This window comes from Pelophylax lessonae, assembly GCF_965119305.1.
Source record: "Pelophylax lessonae genome assembly, chromosome: 9".
NCBI classification, from domain to species: domain Eukaryota; kingdom Metazoa; phylum Chordata; class Amphibia; order Anura; family Ranidae; genus Pelophylax; species Pelophylax lessonae.
The window spans coordinates 73,388,018-73,413,124 of NC_138776.1; the positions used below are offsets into that span (position 1 = coordinate 73,388,018).

Consider the following 25,107-nt stretch of genomic DNA (forward strand, 5'->3'; position numbering starts at 1 on the left):
CCTAATCATTTTATGTGGCTTTTTTTTTTTTTAACAAGCCCCTTTAAACCCTTTTCCCTATCAACGCAATTTGGCCACACCCACTTTTTTGCCACAGCACGCTATGCACTCCGCATTGCTACTTTATTTATGCTGCCCAAAGGTGCCCTAGGTCTTTTACAATCCTAGCAACAGTTCTGTTACAATGAAAACCATGCCCTCTCAATATGGTGTGCTAAACACAGCACATTTCTTTTTTTTTTTTTTAAAGCAATGGGACCCACTGATTTCATAAAGCACCTCTGAGTGGGAGGGCTCACCATGGGCAGAACTTGAGGGGTTGCATGGGGGTTGTGCATGCTCCAGAGGGCCCGTGTGGCCTCCCTGTCATTTCTGTGGGGGCCCAGGTCCACTTTTGCATAGGGGCCCACAAGCTTCAAGCTACGCCTTTGACAGAAAGTTTTGCCGAATTGACGACTTCAACACCATCTTCTATCTTTGCACAGTGAGTACAGGACACCATGGTGACATCCCCCCTCAAGGTCTCTTACACCCTGCACTTACATAATGATAAAGGTGAGAAGTTCTTGACTATCTGATATGTTGTAATTTGTGATGGAAGGTATGTAGAGATTTGCATGCAACTCTTTAGTCCTGAACTTTTGGGCGGTGTCTGTGCAATTGTGAAAGGAGATTGGAGGATAAAATTGCCATATCCTAAAGATGTGGAGAATACGTTTCATTTGTATTCAGCAGAGTGAGCCCATGCATTTTGGGGGCTGCAAGGGATCCCATTCATGGAGGATTGGAAGGTAAACAACTGGACAGGGTTGGGGAAACAGTCACACAAATAATTGCTGAGGACTGTTTTGTTGCCTTTTCCTGATCAAGTTCAACTACAATTAGGGTGTCATGTAACTGCCCTCTAGGGGATTGTTACTCTAACATCAGTGGAGAAGATCCAAAGAGGAAAAGCAACTTGGATGTTATGTGACCAAACTAAGACGATATGAAAGAAGTAATTATAAAAAATATTTAAAATACAGCTGGGGAGGGCTTTCAAGAGGGAGGAGGAAATACTGGGGGGGGGGGGGTTGTACTTTAACTCTTTATTACTCATTCTCTATTAGAAGGATTCCTATTGTAGTGCTACCCACTAGAGGGCTGTTGGATTTTTGGGTCCCCTTAATCCAGCACAGCCAGGCAACGTGAACACAGAAACCATTCCCTGGGCTGTTTTTTGTTGTTTTATAAGGGGATTAACAACTTGGATAGGGATGAGGGGTTATGGGATGCCCAAATGAAATTCAACTACTTTGAGGCCAAACTTCTCAATGTGCTATTTTCAGGAGAAACAAAAAATGGATCCTGGACTGTATTCCCTTTAGAATAGCTTCAGTCTATACTGGATCAGTAGCAGCTATCCAAAATGACGGAGCTCTAAGTCCCCTTGTAGAAAATACCAGCCCACTTGGCTTCCTTGAAAAGTGTCCCAGAGCAAGGGTTTGGGTAAGCTATGATACAGTCCCCTTCAAAGCCTGGCTTAATCTTACATCAAGCAGCCTCTTCCCTTGTTGGCCCAGGGAGTGCTAGATAGAGGTACTCACACTGTCCCATGAATCCTGCTGCTTGCATAGACTGCTGTTCAGGCCTCCTGCTGGACAGATCTTTTCTTGCTGGGCAGGGTGTGAAGATACCTCTGCAACTTCTCTTCCTCTCTCCTCAGTTCCCCCACAGGCCTCACAATTCCAGCCTCAACACTCCCATCTTCTGCCCAACAAAAACTCTTGCTGGTCAGGCTCTTCTATATTTATGAGACCATCTAACCACCTTGCCAGGCCTTCTGCCCGGGGATTGGTCAGATTCTCATAAATATGATGATCACTCCCCCTAACCTCTGCCCACGCTAGCTTCTAAAATGTTCTATTCGTTTCTAGAACCAGGGAGAGGCGCCAGAAGCCTAACCTGTAGAGTCCTCCAGCCTGACCCATAGCTGAAGCCAACCCAATTATCCAGATTCACTTGAGATACTGTGAGTCAGCTACATTATCCTAACAACTTTGTAAATTAGAGGGTGCTACACTTTTTTTTTTATATATTTATTTGGATAAGCTGAATTTGCATATAAGACCAAGGAAAAAAAGTATTTTTTAATTAGAAAAATGTGTGAATCTTTTGTGAAAACATGTGTAAGTAGAGCCCAAAGTGGTCAATCTCAACCGAAAAAATGTAAAAACTTAAACACTGGTGTTTTATAATAACTGACACACAATCAGGGGCAGACTGGCAAATTTCAGCCCAGGGGGCAAGTAGAAACCAGAGGCCCATGGAGCAGCGACTCGGCCCCACTCTCCCTCTTCCCATCCTCCTCCTGACCCCCCATTCTAATCTGAAGCCCTGCTCCAGGTGCTCGCTACTCACCGGCTGAATCCAGGTTCCCAACCTGCTCAGCAGGGGGCGGTTGGGGGGAGCTGGGACAGCTCGGTTGGGGCTTGGAACTGGACTGTGCTCAGACACAGTTTACACCATCCATGCTTTTTACTTCTCTTCACCAGGAATCCTTTAGGCATGTCTGTGGCAGAAGCAGTGCAGCCTTTTTACAGGACATCAGAGCGGCCCAGGGGGCATTTGCCCCTCTGCCCCCTGGCCCAGTCCTCCCCTGCACACAATTCTCTGATTTCTCTAGTAAGGAACCCTTAACCCTAACACCAAACCCTTGACTGGTTAGTTGTGAGTAAGAAAATTAAGTTGGCCATAGACAGATCAATATTCCTCGTCAGCAGCGACTGGCCAACTTTGGATCAGTTTGTGGCCATCTCTTTTCATCAGAAGTCGATTGTGACTTCTGTCAAGTAGACTGGTTGGAAAACTTTTGTCAACCAGGAGCTACAACCAATCGGCTGCAGCCACTGATCAGTGTATTCTGACAATGTTGGGTCAGAATACAATATCCCAACAGGGGGATTCCTTCATCCACCTTTCTCATGGATAGAGGAATCTGGCTGAACAAAAAGAAAACTATTAATCTAAAGCCAGCTTTACTGTTAACTTATAATTGTTTGAAAACAAGCAACACAATAATCCACAAAGAAAAAATAAAATACTGGGCAGCACAGTGGCTCAGTGGTAAGCATATCTGCTTTGCAGCACTGGGGTCCTTGCTTCATATCCCAGCCAGGACACTATATGAATCGTGTTTGCATGTAGCCTAAATTGATGAAGAAATTTGATTTTTTTCATTCTTTTTTTATTGGATATTTTTCATGGCAGAAAGTAAAACATATATATATATTTTTAAATTGTCGGTCTTTTTTTGTTTATAGTGCAAAAAATAAAAACCGAAGAGGGGATCAAATACCACCAAAAGAAAGCTCCATTTGTGGGAAACAAGGACCTTGATTATTATTTTTTTATTATTTGGGTACAGCGTTGCACGACCGCACAATTGTCAGTTAAAGTAACGCGGTGCCGTATCGCAAAAAATGGCTTGGCCATGAAGAGGGTAAATCTCCAGGAGGTCAATTGGTTAATAAGCAGATCTTCCATTGAAGGTATAAGGCCTGCTTTACCCTTGAGAGTCTACAGTAGGTTGTTGGAAAGCTATGGGCACTTCTGCTAAAAGCAAGATTCAGCGCCAACAACCATGCTGCGACTGAAAGCCTTGGCATTAGTGTAATTACAATTGCATGGCACAGCAGGCATCTCAGCGAGCATTTGGCAGTGGCCGCCCTTGCTCCGGACATCATTTTTCCTCCGGGCTCTCTCCCTTCTGGCACTGACGAGGATGCTGTGCAGTTTTATAAGTGTCGGTTTGATGACGTGCTTGCACTGGGATGCTGGCTGCAGTGACTCTGCAAGGGCTGATAGGAGCTTTGCCGAATGCTAGCAATGAGCTCATTCTCTCAGTAAAGAGCAGAAGCCTCAGTGCATCTCTGGGTAACAGCATCCTGCCTGTAAAAGCCATCCCTGAGCATCCTCTCTGATGCTCCACTTTGTGGGTGTGTATGTGGTGAGCAGTTATTTCCCATTTGCTACATGCAGATATTTTTTTTCCTCCCTCTCCCTCTCTCTCCCTCTCTCCCTCTCCCTCTCTCCCTCTCCTCTAAGCTCTAGCATTGCTCTGATTCCTGCTTCAGCATCCATCTCCTGCCTGCACAGAATAGGGCTTTACCATCCATGCACAGAATGGATTGGTTTATTATGAGAATGTTTTCCAGCATAAATGATAAAAGCATTTTAGATCTAATAGGAAGGACCTGCTGGTTGTAGAATGAATTGTGCATCCAACTGAGGATTGGGGTGATCTGCAGGTAAAAGGCGCATAGAACAGGAAACATCTCAGTGGCCCTTTCACTGTAAGGTCAGTGCTTTTTTTCCTTTTTTTTACCTTTAGGTTCTTGCATAACGCCGACTTATATTTCAGTCGCTGGTGATGTGAACCCTTCCTGTTGCAACATGTAGGCCTTCTAAAGTACATGACTACTGTACGGCTGCAGCTGTACCGCCCTTGTGCAGCTTGACTCTAATCCAGAATGGAAAATCCATTCAGAACAGGTGTTTGCAGCAGTTTTGGAATTGTCTTTTTTTTTTTTTATTGCATTGCTTCATATTGCAGAATAGATAAAAAGGAGCATTTGAGGCTTATGATATGTTTGCTATCCTTGATGCTCTGCCTGCTAGTGTAGATGTATATGTGTTCATTGTTGCTGATGCTAACATACTGTATAGGAGTTTAATGCTGTCTTGGGGATGGTTTAATGTACAGTACTTTGTCATGAATTGCCAGTGGGGGCAGGACTCAATGTACAGGAATGCATTCACTGAGTGCATCCCTGATTGCCTGTGATGGTTAATCTGTTGGCTAGCAGTATAATTTTTCATCTCCTGCAGAAACTGTAATTCTGTACTAGAAGACAGGTCTCGATGCTGGTGTAATAGTTTATTACTTATTGTACGGAATATATATATATATATATATATATATATATATATATATATATATATTTATTTTCTATATATTATATTATTATATATTTTACATTTATTATATATATATTTATATATTTTATTTATTTTTTACATTTTATTATTGTTTTATATATATATATATATATATATATATATATATATATATATATATATTTATTTATTTTTTACATATTATATTATTATATATTTTACATTTATTTATTTACCTATATATATATATATATATATATAAAACAATAATAAAATGTAAAAAATAAATATAATAAAATATATAAAAAAATAAATAAACAAATAATATATATATATATATATATATATATATATATATATATATATATATATATATATATATAATTATTATTGTTATTATTTGTCTATTTTTTTATTTATATATTTTATTATATTTATTTTTTACATTTTACTATTATATATATATATATATATATATATATATATAATTTTACATTTATATTTAACGCTCTTTGTAATTTGTTTCGACTAAAATAAACTATATAGAGTATACTTGGGATATACAGTACTATACCAAGTATACTCTTGGCTCAATGTGCTTTTCATCATAACTGCCCGTTGTATTTAGAAAGGGCCTCCAAACCGTTATGACATCACTATCGGGCTTACGCGATGACACGTTTGAAAGAGCAAAGAAACACAAAGCTCAATAGCACATAGAGACAGGATAATTTCATTTTGCTGAAAAATCACACCAGTACAAAACCAGTAAAATAATAAGAATGGAGCATAAAGTTTTCTGTCACCTGCATAACTTGTCTTGAATCAGTATTTTGGGGCCATTACTAATAAATCAAAGCATGAAGTTGGACAATATTCACATAGTGGTCTCAAATTATAAAGGATCATTGCAAATACAAAGTCATATCTTTAAAGGCTAACTCCACCTTTTACATAAAAATAATAAATGCTCATAAATCGGCAAGAAAAAAATGTGCTGTTATTATTTTATTTGCAAATGAGCCTACAAAGCATTACAACGTGACCACTGGATGGCAGGTGCAATGCCAGACTCCGGATGACTCTTCCGTCAGCTCTCTGTTCCAACCTGAGGTATGGACTTTCAGTTAGAGAGCTGCACTCCTGTTCCATTGAGAGCCACAAAATACAAATGGTGGAAGACGGGACTTGTAGTTCATTCATTTACAGATTTTTGTGAATGGATGGCGCAGATCTACAGGCCTGGCATCGCACAGCCACACAAATTTCAAAAGTCACACCAAATTTAACACACTTGCTCCCCATTCACACCTGAGACCTTGTAACACTGACGAGTTACATAACAAGTTACATGACCCCGGGGAGGGAAAATGGCTATTTGGGCCCATTTGGACATTTTCATTTAGGGGTGTATTCACTTTTGTTGCCAGCTCTTTAAGAACCCTCAGGTGCAAGCCATCCGGTCCCGGTGATTTATTTATGTTAAGTTTCTCTAGTTTAGTTCTAAGTCGATCTTCTGTTAAACATGGGGGTACTTCCTGAGGTGTATTATTTAGTTTAGCATTTCAAGCTGGGTTAGTGTAGCCCCCCCCAATTCTTTTGTGAAGACTGAAGAGAAGAAACGATTTAACGCCTTCTCTCTGTCCTCTGTGGCCAGATTCCCTTCGTCGTCTTTTATGGGGCCAATGAGTTCTGGCCTCGCTTTCTTACTATTTATATACTAAAGAATTTCTTGGGGTTTTTTTTTACTCTCTTCTGCTATATGTCTCTCGTGTTCTATGTTAGCCACCTTGATTTCGCCTTTACATTTCTTACTAATACTAACCACTAATGTGTGTTTTTTTTTTTATATATCTATATACAAGTTTTTTGCCTTTCACTTCTATTTTAAACTGAATGGGTTGTTTTACAAGGTGATTGTTTACAATCACTTTAAGTCTCAGTTACATATACTAGAAAGGGCGGAAAAGGGGCCAAAGAGCTGCAAGTATCTTGTACAGACATTCTGAAAATGCTACAGTATTTGACTTTATGTAGAGAAGAAATTTTCTCTGACTTCTTTACCTGCTTGATTTACTTGTCCAGTCAATGCCTTAGGCTGCCCAAACACTAGTAGATTTTTGTTTTTAGAATCTTTCATTTTTGGAACCTTTGTTGATTTTGAGTGGCTGCTGGGGTCAAATTGATGTTTGTTTTTGACCATAGTGAAGAGAAAATATGAAGGAGTGGGAAGGAAATTTTTTATTGAACCAATGGATTTCTAAGAGTATGTCATTTTTGTTCAGGAAATTACATTCCAATTCCAAGTACTTCTGAACATCATTTGTCAAGTCTATGCTGGTATTTTAAATGTACTGATAAGATTGTTTTTGTACGAATGTTCATTCGAAAATCTACCAACGTTAACCACTTAAGCCCCGGAGGATTTGGCTGCTCAACGACCAGGCCCTATTTACACTGTACCCAAATTAAATTGGCGTCCTTTTTTTTCCCCACAAACAGAGCTTTCTTTTGATGGTATTTGATCACCTGTGTGATTTTTATATTTTGCGCTATAAACAAAAAAAGAGCGACAATTTTGAAAAAATAACAATATTTTTCAAATTTTTTTTATATGAAATTCTCATAAAAATCAAAATTTTTTAACATTTTAGGCCAATTTGTTTTCTGCTACATATTTTTGGTAAAAAAAATCGCAATAAGCGTATTTTGATTGGTTTGCGCAAAAGTTTTTGCATTTACTAACTACAGGAAAGATTTATGTCATTTTTACTGTTTTTTTTAACTAGTAATAGCAGCAATCTGTGATTTTGCGGGACTGCAACTTTGCAGCGGACAGATCGGACCCCTGACTGACATTTTTGACACTTTTGGGAGTACCAGTGACATTACTTCAGTAATCAGTGCTATAAATATGCACTGTTACTGTAAAAATGACACTGGCAGGGAAGGGGTTAACTTTATTGGTGATCAGTAGGTTAAATATATCCCTAAGGGCGTGATTCTAACTGTGGGGGGCCTGGCTTGTGATGTAACCACAGAGACATACGATCCTACATAGCAGGATCGCATAGCCTCTGTGCTTACATCAGGGAGAATGACAGACGGCTGTGTTTACATCAGCCGTCCGTCCTTCTCCCTCTCCTGTGGAAGATCGCGAGCGGACATCGGAGCCGCTGGTCACACGCGCGGGGAAGGCAGGGAACGAGCGGGGGCGGGAGCTCTCCTCCAGCGGCGCGCTTGCCCCCTACAGGCTCCTGGGCGAGCGACATAGGTCTACGTCGCTTTGTCCAGGAGTGGCTGACTGCCGCAGTAAATAGTCGTGCGGCGGTCGGCAAGTGGTTAAGCTTGCAATACACTAGTGGAATTTTGTTTGAAATTTTTCATTTTTTGAATGTTTATTCAATTTTCTAATAGTTAGTAGGATCAAATCGATGATTTTTTTTAATCTCAGTGATGATAAAATTCGAAGGAGCGCGATGAAAATGTTTCTTTCAAATTTAGCAAAACATTTAATGTGAATGAGGTTTTCATTCTGGAAATCATGTACTGTATATTGTAAAACACATGTGCTAGGCACCAAAGAAACCTATTTTATTTGTCTGGGGCTTTACTCAGGTTGCAAGCCTTGATAAAATTTTAGGGGCCTTAAAACTAAATTATTTGACTCAAACTAAATTATTTGATAGCAAAATCGAATGCTCTGAAGTACAATTTTTCAGAATTAACTTAAGAACATTAGAACGAAATTCTCATTCAGTGTATGGCCAGCTCAAGTAAGTACTGAAGTCAGAGATCGGCCTTACAGCTAGCCATCTGTGATTTTTGAAGATGGTTCAGCAGTGACTGCCCCAGGATTTCTCCAATGCTATGAATAAATTCTGCATTCTACACCTAAATATTTCAGATATGTTGACTAACTCGCTCTTGGCATTTGTAACCATAAAACAATTTACAATCATACGTACATAGAAATGTTTTAAGTGTTGAAACAATTAAAGTAACATTAACGTTGTGACTCCAGAGATAGAAATGTTGCCACGAATAACTAGCTACCTGTCTAATATTAAATCAAAAGATAATTGCGCTAGGACACAAACCTAATTGTATATAATATAAAGTCCAAAGAAGGGCAAATAATGTGCAGCTGGCACAATGTCCTATTGGTGAAGGATAATCATACAAATTCAAATAAAATAGCCGCGCTCAAAGAAAAATATAATTTCCAATTGATCCCCCAGTGAGATGAAATCAAATTGATGTGAAGGTTAAGCGTCGGTATATCCACCACCAGGAAGGTAGAAAACATGCAGCCTCTTACCAGACGGTCCAGAATAAACAGCATTTAAAGCAAAGGAATTGGCAGCACTCCAGGTTGAGTCAAAATCCAGATTTATTGACTGGACATCCAATTATGACAATCGTGACAAGGTAGACGCGTTTCACACACTGACTGTGTGCTTAATCAATTTGGTAATCATTAAGCACACAGTCAGTGTGTGAAACGCGTCTACCTTGTTACGATTGTCATATTTGGATGTCCAGTCAATAAATCTGGATTTTGACTCAACCTGGAGTGCTGCCAATTCCTTTTCTTTTATCAAGTTTTCACGGAGGCGAGCCGGGGCATGCACCGGTGTGAGTCATCAGGCAATCACACCACCTTGAGCAGTGAGTTCTTGTCTTTTCAATAGCATTTAAAGCAAGATGAATCAAGTGAAACGGGCATCAATCACAGATGATCCAATCAGACCAGTAAGCAAGTGCAATCCAACCGGGCACCATGAACATCAATTGCTTACCCAACAAATAAAATGATTGTCGTTGTAAATGTAAAAGACAATAAAAATATCATTGCGCAGACATCCTTTTAAGGCTTTATTAAAACATTTGCAGAAGTCTGCACACAGGGTACTCACATTAATTCCATGGGTAAAAAGCATATAAGTAAAAAGCGGTGTAAGTCTGTTTCCTCCTAAAACATGGCCGACCTCCAGTAGCATGCCAGTGTCATGTGGTTAGGCTCCTCCCAACATGTTTCGTCATGATGATGATGTCTTATATTTTTCTTTGAGCGCGACTATTTTATTTGAATTTACCTGTCTAATATTGCCTTTAAAAGACTCTACAGGTATTGTGTGGGGGATTGCTGTGTCCTAAAATTGCTGGTGCTATAGGACAATACCCTTGTGTCCTACTATATCTAAATGCATTAAAAATTACCTCATTGTTTATAAAAATACAGCAACTGCTGCATATCTGTAAATGGCGTTAATAAAGCTTTTAATAATACTGTATAATGTGTAATGTGAAGCCCTGCACTCACAGTCTGTCCTCAGTCTTCTAGGATGAATGACATTGGAAATCATTCAACCCAAAAAACTGAGGAAATTTTGTGGCAAAAAGAGAGTATTGCATTCCAAGCTGCTTTTTCTCCCACACCAAGGAGATGAATATATGAATTCATATGCTGATTACTACCAGTATATGTATTAACTGTATACAGTTATCAGAATTTAATATTGTGTGCAATAGTTGTCTTTTATGATGGAAAAATAAAAATTCAAAAATAGTGTTCAGAAGAAGAAAGACAAAAGATTCCAGCTCAGCAGATCGATTTTTCTTGCAATGTTGGTCTGACTAAGACTTTTCATATAAACAAACTAACAGAGGGTTGTTCAAGGTTCTCTTACTTTTCAGTACCAGGGCCAGATCACATATTTTAGATATATTCGTGGGCTGAAAAAAAATACGTTCTCTAAATCAACGAAGAATAAATTAATGAATGCGTTTGACTTGGATCTTTCTTGGAAACACCATGATGTGATTCATAACAAAAGAGAAAGTCCCCTCTTACATCAATGTCCCCACCAGAACCCATCTTACATCAGAGTTCACCTTAGGGATCCGCCTACATTAGAGTCCTCATCAGATTCCCCTTTACATTAGGACCTCCATTAGAGTCCACCCTTACATCAGGGTCCTCATCAAAATCTCCCTTATATCAAGGTCTCTCTCTGAGCCCTTTACATGTGGGTCTATATCAGAGTTCTTCTTACATCAGGGTCCCCATCAGCAGAGACCTAATGATTAGGATCCTCTGTGCACATCAGTTGTGGGCCAGATAAAATCTTGTAGCGGGCCATAGTTTGGAGACCCGTGTATTAGACTTGATCTTATGTACTGAATATGGCTAGCTTTTGAAAATACTGAATTGTGCAGAAAACCCACCCCGATATTCGGAGTTCCATTACCAATAACCTGTTTCCTGGATGTCTTGGGAATCCTCTGGTTATACTGTATAACACTTACACAGACCAAGTGTGCAGTTGATCAGTTCTGACTTCAATGGCTGCATGCTTGCTTTGGTTTAGCCACTAAAGTGTTGAATTTAAAGCGTCAACATAACAGCTGGGCAGCTAACTGTTTCAGAAGGCGGTTAGCCATGACAATCCATGTGTTTCTCTAATGACAAGCATGCTTCTTCCTTAGCTTCCTAAGAGGTCTTAATGGTTTCTCTGTGCAGCTCCAGAAACTCCATTAGTTTGTGGTCATTCAGACATTTCATTAAACAATGTGTCTGAGAGGCAGCTTGTTTTTTCCTTTGGACACAGTGCTTCCGCAGTTGGGAAATCACTATAAAACAACATTTTTCAACCGGGCACAACGGTTTACAAGAGGGGGTAGGACTGGTGGCCCCACTACTTGGCTGTATCATTAACAAAGGTTTGATTTTGGTATTGTCATGGAAATGTTTATGTCCAGCTGAAATTTTTCAGTTGTGGATGGATTGGAAAAAGTTTAGAACACTTTATCTAGTTTTACTGTTATTAAGGGCTCTGTTATGTTGGCCATAAATTATTAGTTTTTTTTTTCCATTCACCCAGTGGGCTCCATCAACACAAATGAGGTGAAAGGGGAAATCCTCCCCACTAGGACATTGTATCCTGGCAGGGGGGATCCCTGCTGTCAGAATACACTATTGGCTGTACCTGGCTGATTGAGAACATTTTTCCAACAAGCCTGTTCGAGAAAGTCCAGCAAGCATGGACACACACATGGATTGAGGTTCTATTGGTCCCTACTGAAACGGCTGAATTTCAATCTATCTATGGCTGGCTTTAGAGAGATTTCTCCTCACTTCCTGTGTTTCTCAGGGCCAAAACTGAAGGGAGGCGGGGCAGGGGGAGCATCTGCCCTGGGTGCCACATTGAGGGGGTGCCACCACTGACAGAAGAAGTGACCAGTATAGGAACTGGCATCCTAAAGGGATGCCAGTGCAGTGACAGCTCTGCCAAGTAAACAAAGAGCAACAGCAAAGGAAGACTTCCACCACTGGCTTCCTCTGCTGGGCTCTGCATTAGGTGAGTCATCAGTCAGAGCCCAGCAGAGAAGTGAGAGGAGGAACTCTCCTTTTGTTTTTGGCTCATTGTTTAGAAGTGGCAGCAGTGATCATCTGAGCTATCAATGCACTGGCAACCCCAGCATCTCTCCAGACGAGCCAAAGCCTGTCACTGCATCTGTCTGAAGAAAGACTAGCCGAGCAAAAAAGTGAGAGAGGGATGATCCTTCTACAGGATTCCAGATGGGTTAAGCAGCCAGGTATTGGTCAGTGCCTCCCTTTCCCACTGACTGGCAGTGCCTCCAATCTGCCCCCACTAAGCACCAGGACCCCCCCCCCCACTAAGCACCAGGACCCCCCCATCTCTCCACACCAGTCACCAGGACCCCCATCTCCCTTGACTGAGCATCAGTGTCCCCTTGTACCCCCACTCAGCACCAGGACCCCCTTTGCCCTCCATTCTCCCCCTTCTCCTCTCACTGAGCACCAGTGCCCCCTTGTCCCCCCACTGAGCACCAGGACCACCATTTCCCTTTGCTTGAACACCATAGTCCCCTTTTGTCCCCCCCAGTGAGCACCAGTGCCCTCTTTGCTCCCCCACTGAGCACCAGTGCCCCCCTATCTAACCACTAAGCACCAGTGCCCCCTTGTCTCCCCACTGAGCACCAGTGCCCCTCTTGTTCCTTCAGTGAGCACCAGTGCCCCCGTTGTCACCCCACTGAGCACCAGTCCCTCAATTATCCCCCCACTGAGCACCAGTGCCCCCCCCTGTTCCCCCCACTGAGCACCAGTGCTCTCTTTGCCCCCCCCCACTGAACACAGTGTCCCCTTGCCCACCCACTGAGCACCAGTGCCCCCATTGTCCCCTCACTGAGCACCAGTGCACCCTTGTCTCCCCATTGAGCACCAGTGCCCCCCTGTTCCCCCCACTGAGCACCAGTGATATCTTTGTCCCCCCACTGAATACCAGTGCTCTTTGTCCCCCCACTGAAGACCAGTGCTTACTTTGTCCCCCCACTGAGCACCAGTGTCCCCTTGGTACCAATCACTCACTGTGTGCATTTGCACCTGATGCATAGTAAATTGTGTATACTATGCTTCAATTTATGAATGAACTGGAGGCCACTCAGCACAGAGTACTTCCCATTCACTCACTGTCCAGTGCATCTGGAGCTGCAAAGAAAGACTGAGGAATCTGTCCTCAGTTTCTTTCTCGGTTTAAAAAGTTAGACATCAGGGGTCTCTTTAGACCCTTGATATTCACCAAGCCCAATAACAGGACTCCTACAAAATGTAAAAAATAATAAAATTTAATTTTTTTTTTTTCAAACAAATAGAGATCTCTTTTGGTGGTATTTAATCACTGTTGGGTTTTTTTATTTTGTGATTAAAAAATAAATAAAAAGACTGAACATTTTGTAAAAAAAAAAAAAAAAAAATTTTATTTATTTTTGTTACAACATTTTGCAAATAAATAATCTTTCTTCATAAATGTAGGCCAAAATGTATTCTGCAATGTATTCTTTAGTGCAAATAGCCAAAATTAGTGTTTATTATTTAGCCTCTAGGAAAGTTCACAAGCTATGGTATATATCTGAAAATCGATCAATCCTGATGTACTGGCAGCCTTTCTTATTTCTTGGTGCCCAAAAATGTCAGCACAATACAAATATACCCCAAATTACCCCTTTTTTGGAAATTAGACAGTTCAATGTATTTAGTAAGAGGCATGGGGAGTTTTTTTATGTTTTAACACATTATGATTGCTTTACACCAGTGAATTTCACTGGTATAAACAACCATTTTTACTGAATGAAACTGGCCCTGTCTGTACCATGTGATCACGGTGACCAATCACAGCTAGCAACAAAACTGTACACAATGAATGGCAGAAAGGAAGCCATTCATTGTCTACAATTCTCATATGATCTGCTGTGATTGATCGCAGTGATCACATGGTACTGGCAGCGGGCCGGTACAGTTATCTATCATCAGCTATGTCTGGTGGACACAGCTGCTGACAGATTGTGCCGCAGGCACGTTTCGGGAGGATGTCATACATCCACCCAGAACAACGAAAGTCCCACCCGGCCATCATTTTTTTTTTCATTTTGGATAGAGTAAGGGAGGATTATAACCCCTGTTGGTTTATTTTTTCTATCTGTGCCCCATTGGGGAAATTTACTTTCAGTTCCTGTCCCATAGCCAAAACAGGAAGTGAGAGGAAATCCCTGCAAATGATGGGGAATTCCTCGGGGGCCCCCATGCCCCTCTATTACTTTTCTGGGGAAATCCCAAAATTTGGTATTTTCTTTTACTTTCACTTTCAATGCTAACGGTCAACAGGACAAATAGAGAAGGTGAATCTCCCTTATGGGTGCACAGACAGCAATAAAGACTGACAGGTGTTCTAATCCATCTCCACTCTACCCAAAGCAAAATAAATTGTTATGCCTTTAGTTATACTTTAACAGGGACACCCCTCACCAGTCTATCAAAAAAAACTTTACCTATTTTGTAAATTAAATTCCCTTTCTGGAACACCTGGCTGGTTCACACATGCAGTCCAATGTGTTTTCTGCATCAAAAATGCATGGATAGTAGGTTATATGTTTTCCAATGGTATAGTTCACACCAGTACGGTCGGTTCCAGTTCGTTCCAGTTGAACATGCTGCATTTTTTTCTGCAATTTTTTCTGTAAAATGCATCAAAAACGCACAGGAATGCATCTAAACACACTAAAAACGCACCGGAACGTACATGTCCCTATTTAAGGTGAAGAAAAAAAGAGGAGAAAAATGCACCCGAACACAAAAAAGTGCATCAAAACCGCACATGTAGAAACGCATCCAGACTGTGTTTATCTGGTGTGAACTGGCCCTGGGACACAAATTCATAAAGGATTGCCTCGAAACAGGGGTCCATAAATTCAGAGGAAAATAACTATGTTCCTTATTTCAACCAAATAGCACCCCACTGGAAGAATGACTTGCCATGTAAGATATGCTAAGCTTGATAAATAGCGTTGAAGAATTAAATTATATGTGGATATTTCAAAAACAAAAGATGTAAGTGGAGATATCACAGAAAATGCAAAAGCCATCTGGGACATAAAGACATAAGTTATCAATTGGTACAAGAGGAGCATTGTCTGCCTGGTCAATGCTGACATCAATGTGTGTGAATGTGCTTGTTTGTAGCCCTGCATATTACGTTCAGTCTCGGCCAGCTTGGCTATTTTTTAAAGGGAATGTAAAGTTTACAAATGTTTTAAATAATATGTAAAACAGGTTGGCTTAATGTGTAAAGGCAGAAGGATTTTTATATGAATGCATTCTGTGTGCAGCAGTCCTCCTAATACTTACCTGAGCCCCATCTCGATCTGGCCATGTTGCAGGAGAGACTCGGCTGCCTGGGACTCTCCTCCTCATTGGCTGAGACAGCAGCGGAGTGCCTTTGGCTCCCGCTGCCGTCAATCAAAGTCAGTGAGCCAATGAGGAGAGAGAGGGGGCCGGGCCTAGCCGGGGCTCTGAGCCTGAATGGACACACAAACACAAAAATATCAGCTTTTTCTCCTGGTATCTGGACACACAAACCAGCGGCTCAGGTGCCCCCATAGCAAGCTGCTTGCTCTAGGGGCACTCAGCAGGAGGGAGGGGCCAGGAGAGCCAAAGAGGAAACCAAGAAGTGGATAATCTGGGCTGCTCTGTGCAAAACCACCGCACAGAGCAGGTAAGAATAACATGTTTGTTATTTTTAAGCAAAAAAAAAAAAAAAGAGACTCTAGTATCACTATGATGCAAATAAGCAAATCAGCGCTTGTTACAGCTGAAGTCCAGGAATTTAGCTCCTTTGTAAAAAGTGAAGGCACACTATGAGTTAGGTCCAGGGAGGTGCATGATACCTCCTGGGCTTAGCTCTATTATTTATATTTCACAGCTTTATACAGTAGTACTCCCGAAAGACAACTGTTGCTGTAGTTCGAGAAGAGCGATGATCCTTCTGAGCTCTCCATCTTGAACAGGAGGATTGCTACGGCTGTTATGCCTGCCCCTCCCCTTCTCTTGCCTATTCACAGAAGCCTTTGTACGATGTGAACACATTATCAAAATACAAAGGCTTCTCTGAATGGCCAGCAGAGGGGAGGGTTGGGCATACCTGCTCTTTGTGCCTTTCTCCTCTCTCAAAGCCATGAGTGTCTCAGAGCAATAAACCTGTCAGATATAAGTAATAGAGAAAAGCCCAGTCATGCAGCTCCTTGGACTTAACTCATAGTGTGCCTTCGCTTTTTACAATATTTCCTGGAATTCAGCTTTAATATTTTAAAAACCTTGATTCTCTGTATAATTTGTAATATATACTCTATGTACATTGGGGCAGCCATCTTCACTCATTACATGTGCACACCCTTCTTCCTGCTTTGCAGCAATACACAAGGCTCCTGTGGAATCCAGCCAAGCAGTATGCTGAGGGGCATATAGGTGAACATCGATAGAGTAGATTTTTCATTATTTACTCATCTCTAGTCTAGTGAAGAGCTATGGGCAGTCATTAAAAAAAAAGATTGCAAGTGTTTTAAATGAGATTCTCTGGAAGGCTAGCAGGCTTAATCTGTATGATATTGGAGCTTAGGACTTCAAGGCACATTGCAGAAAGACTGTAATTTCACAAACATTACCGCCTTCTACATTCACCTTCTATACTTATTAACAATGCTCACATTGGGCAATGATTATGATGCTATAATAGAACATATATCTACATAAGTAGAATGTAAAACCATGTCATTGTGAAACATTACATTGCATTACATACAGTGCATGCGGAAAGTTTTCACGGCGCTTCACTTTTTCCACGTTTTGTTATGTTACAGCCTTATTCCAAAATTGATTAAATTCATTATTTTCCTCAAAATTCTACAAACAATACCCCATAATGACAATGTGAAAAAATTTTGTTTGAAATCTTTGCAAATTTATTAAAAATAAAAAAGAGAAAAAATCCCATGTACATAAGTATTCACAGCTTTTGCTCAATACTTTGTTGAAGTGCCTTTGGCACCAATTACAGCCTTAAGTCTTTTTGAGTATTATGCTACAAGCTTGGCACACCTACTTTTGGGCATTTTCTCCCATTCTTCTTTGTAGGACCTCTCACTTTCCATCAGGTTGGATGGGGAGCATCAGTGCAGAGCCATTCAATTGGGTTCAAGTCTGGGCTCTGGCTGTAACACTTAAGGACTTTCAGAGTTGTTCCATAGCCAATCCTTTGTTATCTTGGCTGTGTGCTTAGGGTCGTTGTCCAGTTGGAAGATGAACCTTCACCCCAATCTAAAGTTCAGAGCGCTCTGGAGCAGGTTTTCATAAAGGATGTCTCTATACATTGCTGCATTCATATTTCCTTCGATCCTGAATAGTCTCCTAGTTCCTGCCGTGGAAAAACATCCTCACGGCATGATGCTGCCACCACCATGCTTCGCTTTAGGGATGGTATTGGCCAGGTAATGAGCGGTTTCCTCCAGACATGACACTTGTCATTCAAGTCAAAGAGTTCAATTTTTGTTTCATCAGACCAGAGAATTTTGTTTCTCATGGTCTGAGAGTCCTTCAGGTGCCTTTTGGCAAACTCCAGGCAGGTTGTCATGTGCCTTTTATGGAGTAGTGGCTTCCGTCTGGCCACTCTACTATACAGGCCTGAATGGTGGAGTGCAGCAAAGATGGTTGTTCTTCTGGAAGGTTCTCCTCTCTCCGCAGAGAAATGCTGAAGCTCTGTCAGAGTGACCATCGGGTTCTTTGTCACCTCCCTGACTAAGGCCCTTCATCCCTCAGTTTGGCCGGGCAGCCCGCTCTAGGAAGAGTCCTGGTGGTTCCAAACTTCTTCCATTTAAGGATGATGGAGGCCACTGTGCTCACTGGGATCTTCAATGCTGCAGACATTTTTCCTGTACCCTTCCCAGATCTGTGTCTTGAAACAATCCTGTCTCGGAGGTCTACAGACAATACCTTGTATTACATGGCTTGGTTCGTGGTCTGACATGCTCTGTTAACTGTGGAACCTTATGTAGACTGGTGTGTGCCTTTCCAAATCATGTCCAATCAACTGAATTTACCAAAGGTGGACTCCAATTAGGTTGTAGAAAAATTTTAGGGGTGATCAGTGGAAACGGGGTGCACCTGAGCTAAATTTTGAATGTCATGGCAAAGGCTGTGAGTAGTTATGTACATGGGATTTTTTTTTTTTTTTTTTAATGAATTTTCAAAGATTCTCAACAAACTTCTTTCATACTATTTTTGTAAAATAATGAATTTAATCCATTTCGGAATAAAGCTGTAACATAACAAAATGTGGAAAAAGTGAAGCGCTGTGAATACTTTCCGAATGCACTGTATAGGATAATTTGCAGAAACTCCATCACTCACTGTTAACATTTTTTTTATTATTTTTAATTTATTTATTTTTACTTTTTTACTTAAAGTAGAACTTAAAGCGGAGTTCCACCCAAAAGTGGAACTTCCGCTTTAGGGAGTCCTGACCCCCTGACATACCACATTTGGCATGTCATTTTTTTGGGGGGGGAGCGGGTACCTAGTTTTAACAGGTACCCGCTCCCACTTCCGCTCCAGCGCCGCGGCGCCCTGAACGGAAGTTCTCCTCTCCCCCTCCCTCTCTGCAATCTTCTGGGACACGTCAGAGGTCCCAGAAGATTGCCGGCCAATCAAGACGCGCAGCGCGACTCGCGCATGCGCAGTGGGTACCCGGCTGTGAAGCCGTAAACTATCACAGCCGGGTGCCCACAGCAGTGATGCCGGCGCGGAGGGAGAGGATCGAGGCTTCGGGCGGCCGCATCGCTGGACCGTTGGACAGGTGAGTGAATGGCTGGAACTCCGCTTTAAAGTAGTATTAAACCCACAAGAAAACATTTATTATATTGCAGATTACAAATTCTTAGATATGATAGCTGTATTCCTTTTTTGTTTTCTATTTTCACCTCGTGATCCAGCCAGCAAGTCTGTTGTTTTCCAAAAGCACAAGCTCCCCAGTAGAATGGATCAATTTATATGGATAAGACAAACCACCTTACACTGGCAGTGGCGATTAAAATTATCAGATTTTATTTATCCACCTGACAACCGCTCCATAGCAGATTTACTATTATAGGGGGCTGTTCTGTGCAGAATCACACACACACACACATATATATATATATATATATATATATATATATATATATATATATATATATATATATATATATATACACACATTAATATATATATATATATATATATATATATATACATATACACATTAATATATATATATGTGATTCTGAACTTCTGCCCAGGGCTGCATGCTCACTGCTTCTGTTGTGATTAGTCATTGAGGAGAGAGGCTGGATGGACTCCACATATATAAACAATGCAGAGCTCCATAAAATCTATCACATCCCTTATTGAAAGCAGCACACATAGTACACATAAACACTGGTTGGGCACAGACCCTTCCCAGCCAGTGTCATCAGTACAGTGACAGTGTATATTTTTAGCACTTATATTAGTGTCACTGGTTGCCACAAAGTGTCAGTGGATGTCGGATTGTCCGCCGCAATATTACAGTCCCAATATAAGTCGCTGATCGCCACCATTACTAATAAAAAATAAAAACGAAAATAAAAAAAAAATTCCAGTATTTATATCATAGTTTGTATACGCTACAACTTTTGTGAAAACCAAGCAATATACTCTTATTGGGATTTTTTTTTTTACCAAAAATATGTAGCAGAATACATATTGGCCTAACTTTATGAAGAAATTTATTTTTTTTAATTTTTTTTATTTATTGGATATGTTTTATAGCAGAAAGGAAAAAATATTGTTTTTTTTTTTTTCAAAATTTTTGGTCTTTTTGTTTATAGCGCAAAAATAAAAAACACAGCGGTGATCAAATACCACCAAAAGAAAGCTCTATTTGTGGGAAAACAATGGCTTAAATTTAGTTTATGTGCAGCGTCGCATGACCGCAACTATTGTCAGTTAAACGAACAAAGTGCCGTATAGCAAAAAATAGCCTGGGGGTAAATTTTCCAGAGGTCAAGTGGTTATTCATGCAAAACCTTGCTGTAACTAATTATGAAGTGCGAGCTGGAGTTTGGCTTCAGTTTGTTAGTGTATCTTAATCTGCTAATACATTTAATACTCCCCCCCCCCCCCCAGACTTACAGTGCTGCGGTCTGCTGAGCCTCCTGTGCTTATTTCTGCAGAGTTTTGTCTCACTAATACAGGAGGCGTGTTACTGGCCAAATCGCCAGGTGAAAACTGAGGAAAAAAGCCAAGGAAAAGAAAACTAAAGCAGCCACCACATCTAATGACTGATAAGCTGCAAAATATTACATTTTTGGTTTTGGGTTTAATACCGCTTTAACTGTATTTGAGCGCCACAAACCGAAACACTATTTAATTCATTTTTAATATTTAAAGCAAACTCCCTTATCCATCTATGTCTCCATGCTTTATTTTGTCGAGAAATCACTTTGGAAAACACCTCCTAGCATTTCTAGCCATGGCCATCTTGAGTAAGGCTGGCCATACATGATACAATTTTCTTTCAGTTTTCTGTCAGATTTTCTTGAAATTTACCTTCAAGTATGTAGTACGAAGGCCTGCCTAATTGGATACAAGTGAAAGTGTTGTTTAGCTTTGACATCACATTATGTGGTTTGTGGTAGATCTGACAGAAAATTGTACAACAAAAGTTGAACATGTATGGCCAGCCTAAGTTAAGATGATTCATGTAGCATTTATGTCCTGGAATCCATCTGTCCGTAGCTCAGGCATGCAGGTTGGAGGGTGTGCATAGCTCCTCCTGAAGACACCTGGATGTATGACATCATTCAGGCCTCAAAAAGAAATCAGGAAGCAACTAAAGAATTAAAAAAAAAAAGGATTAACACAAGTAAATATAATATACCTTCCTATCTATAGTATTTACTAAGGCTAGCAGCATGAGGATTAAAAATCATTAACCCCTTAACGCCGATGTAACGCAAATATGCGTCCTTCGGCTTTAAGAGGTTGTACCGGGGTGATGCCTGGAGCTGCAGGCATCACCCGATACCATTTTTTTAAGGGCGAGTGGTCGACCTTCTTGTGATAACAACCGATGCGGCTAAGCAGCCGCTGGGCCGTAATCACAGGGAATGGGAGGGGACATCCCCCCTCCTCCCACCACCTTCCACGGCTCGCCAGGGCTTTCCCGTCCCACCAGGAGGAGAAACCACCTGGCACATCCCCCATCTGAGCCGTAATCACAGGGAGCGGGATGGGACATCCCCCCAACTCCCACTGCCTTCCACGGCTCGCCAGGGCTTTCCCATCCCACCAGGAGGAGAAACCACCTTGCACATCCCCCAGCTGAGCCATAATCACAGGGAGCGGGATGGGACATCCCCCCAACTCCCACCGCCTTCCACGGCTCGCCAGGGCTTTCCCATCCCACCAGGAGGAGAAACCACCTTGCACATCCCCCAGCTGAGCCATAATCACAGGGAGCGGGATGGGACATCCCCCCAACTCCCACTGCCTTCCACGGCTCGCCAGGGCTTTCCCATCCCACCAGGAGGAGAGACCACCTGGCACGTCCCCCAGCTGACCGGAGACCCGAACAAAGGCGGAATCAGCTCTGATCCGGTCTCGGATCTAGTAACCCCGGAAGCAATGTAATGACATCACTTCCAGGTACTGGAGCATTAAAGGCACCAGATTTTCTAAAAAATGACAGTTTTCAAAACAGCCAAACTTGGCGTTTTGAATGCTTTTAAGTGCAAAGGAGGTGTAGCCTGGCCACAGGATTCATCTAAATCTGTTCGGGGTTGTTCTGTCTCTTTATTATTAAAGCTTCTGCAAAGTAATGGAACAATGGATTGTGGGAAATGTAGTCCCGGAGAGAATGGAAACTGTGGAGCAACTGTCTGATTGGACTATCCTCCCAGGGAGCATTGAGATTCGCAGAGACAGATGGGAGTTTCTATAAAAAGGGGGGCGGGACCAAGATTCGCTCTCTTGCCTCGAGGACCACGCGCTGTGAGGAGGGAAAGAGCTGCTGCGGAGTGCAGAGGAGAATAGGCCGGAGGCCTAGCAGAGAGACACCGGAGTGAGAAAGCGGTGTGCGGACGGAGCTCGGTGACGGACCAGGTGGAAGGACACTCAGAGAGACTGCGGGTGCTTCTGAGGAAAGTTGGATGCTGATGATACGGACGGCGGGACGCAGATTTCTCACATTGGGTGAAAGAGATCCAATTTGAAATAGATACAGTAGTTACTGGACGGAGCCAGGGTAGGCCTGTGACGCAGTTTAGTTTGAACAGAGAGCTGCACTCGTCATAGAACGGTTGCCACAGGACACTGTAGTGCTGATTAGTGTGTGGCAGATTATAAGGCACTAGACATAAAGCCCGTTAAATTAACGGGCTCTAGAACATATGTGGTCAAACATTTGTAAGAACAGACTTGTTCCAGTAAGGCGTACTTTGCTACTAAAGTCAGTTTGCTTATAAATGTCCCTTTAATAGCGTGTCTATGTTTTGCGTTCTTTTTTATTACAGTGGTAGATTTCAATCAGGCCATGTCCCTTTAACAGTGTTTCTACAGTCGCAGATTTGCTTTGCTGAGTGTGACAGTTTTTTTCCTCTGTTTAAATGATCCTTTTCCTGACAGCAACAGCTTTTTTCCTTTAAAAATTAATCATGGTTTTATTCGCTTTTTTCACCACAATAATTACAGTCAAAGGGTTTGCCAAGTATAAGTTTCCTCATGCAATTCCAAGTATAAGTTTCCTCATACAATGTCCTTTTAATATCTTTAAGTCTCTCCCTCATCAGCCTCCTTGTCCGACCTGTCACGCACTGTGCACTGCGTCCCTGTTGCTCTAGCAATCTAGCAATCCAATCTAGTGTCCCCATCGGAGTACCTCCTTACATCAGTGTCCCCATCGGAGTGCCTCCTTACATCAGTGTCCCCATCAGAGTGCCTCCTTACATCAGGGTCCCCATCGGAGTGCTCCCTTACATTAGTGTCCTCATCGGAGTGCCTCCTTACATTAGTGTCCCCATCGGAGTGCCTCCTTACATTAGTGTCCCCATCGGAGTGCTCCTTTACATTAGTGTCCACATCGGAGTGCCTCCTTACATCAGTGTCCCCATCGGAGTGCCTCCTTACATCAGTGTCCCCATCGGAGTGCCTCCTTACATCAGTGTCCCCACTGGAGAGTGCTCCCTTACATCAGTGTCCCCATCGGAGTGCCTCCTTACATTAGTGTCCCCACTGGAGAGTGCCTCCTTACATCAGTGTCCCTTTATGTGTCCGGGTCAGAGTTCCCCTGTATGAGCCTTGGTTAAAGTGCCCCTGGTCAGAGTCCCCCTTTAATAATGCGGTCAGAGTCCCCCTTTAATAATGCGGTCGGAGTCCCCCTTAATAATGCGGTCAGAGTCCCCCTTAATAATACGGTCAGAGTCCCCCTTAATAATGCGGTCAGATTCCCCCTTAATAATGCCGTCGGAGTCCCCCTTAATAATACGGTCGGAGTCCCCCTTAATAATGCGGCCGGAGTCCCCCCTTTAATAATGCGGTCGAAGTCCCCCTTTAATAATGCGGTCGGAGTCACTATTTACGGCGGCGGTCAGCCCCTCACAGGCGCGCTCCCGCTCCCGTGCGGTCATGGACTCTCCTGCGTGTGTGCCCGGCGGACCCGATGTCCGCCGTGTACTCGCGATCGTCTGTTACAATGGGAGAAAGGCAGGCGGCTAATGTAAACAAAGCCGCCTGTCATTCTCTACTGTGTAAGAATGGAGATCATACAGTTCTGCTATGTAGGACCGTTGATCTCTGTTCTTACACCAGTAGCCATGTCCAATCACAGTTAGAATCATGCCCCTAGGGACCCACTTAACCCCTCCCTCTCAAAAAAAGTTAACCCCTTCACTGCCAGTGTCATTTTTACAGTAACAGTGCATATGTATAGCACTGATTACTGTAGTAATGTCACTGGTAACCCCAAAAGTGTCAAAAATGTTAGTCAAGGGTCCGATCTGTACGCCGCAATGTCGCAGTCCCGCAAAAAAAATCGCAGATCGCCGCCATTACTCGTTAAAAAAAAAAACAACAAAAATGACAAAAATCTTTCCCTTAGTTAGTAAACGCAAAACTTTTGCGCAAACCAATCAAAATACGCTTTTTGCGATTTTTTTTACCAAACATATGTAGCAAAATTGACGCTCTTTTTTTGTTTATAGCGCATGATCAAAAAATCGCACAGGTGATCAAATACCACCAAAAGAAAGCTCTGTTTGTGGGAAAAAAAGGACGTCAAATTAGTTAAGGTACAGCGTCGCACGACCGCGCAATTGTCAGTTAAAGTCACGCAGTGCCAAATCGCAAAATAGGCCCTGGTCAGGAAGGGGATAAATTCTTCCGGGGCTTAAGTGGTTAAATGTTGTATTCAATGTACTTCATAATGCACATATATATTAAAGACTTTGCATTTCATTCTGCACAATATATATATATATATTAGAAAGGAATAAATACAGCATTGCACTGCATTGCACTGCATTATTTAAAGGTACAATGTAAAAAAAAAAAAAATACAAAAAAAAAAAAAAGTATAGTGCCCCATCTCTCCGTACTTGCGCGCAGAAGAGAAAACACATGCATAAGTTGCGCCTGCAAATGTAAACAGTGTTCAAACCACACATGTGAGATATCGCCACGATCATTAGAGCGAGAGCAATAATTCTAGCAGTAGACCTCCTTTGTAACTCTAAACAAGTAAC

The 25,107-nt window shown here is 41.9% G+C and overlaps 1 protein-coding gene across 1 annotated transcript in view; it reads left to right on the forward strand.

Annotated features, from left to right (window-relative positions):
- Window positions 1-4,068: 4,068 nt before the first annotated feature.
- JAKMIP3 (Janus kinase and microtubule interacting protein 3) overlaps window positions 4,069-25,107 on the forward strand; it is a 197,766-nt gene continuing 176,727 nt past the window's right edge. The window contains exon 1 of the mRNA XM_082267585.1: window positions 4,069-4,339. The gene's annotated coding sequence lies outside the window, so the exon portion shown is untranslated. The remainder of the gene's footprint in view (window positions 4,340-25,107) is intronic.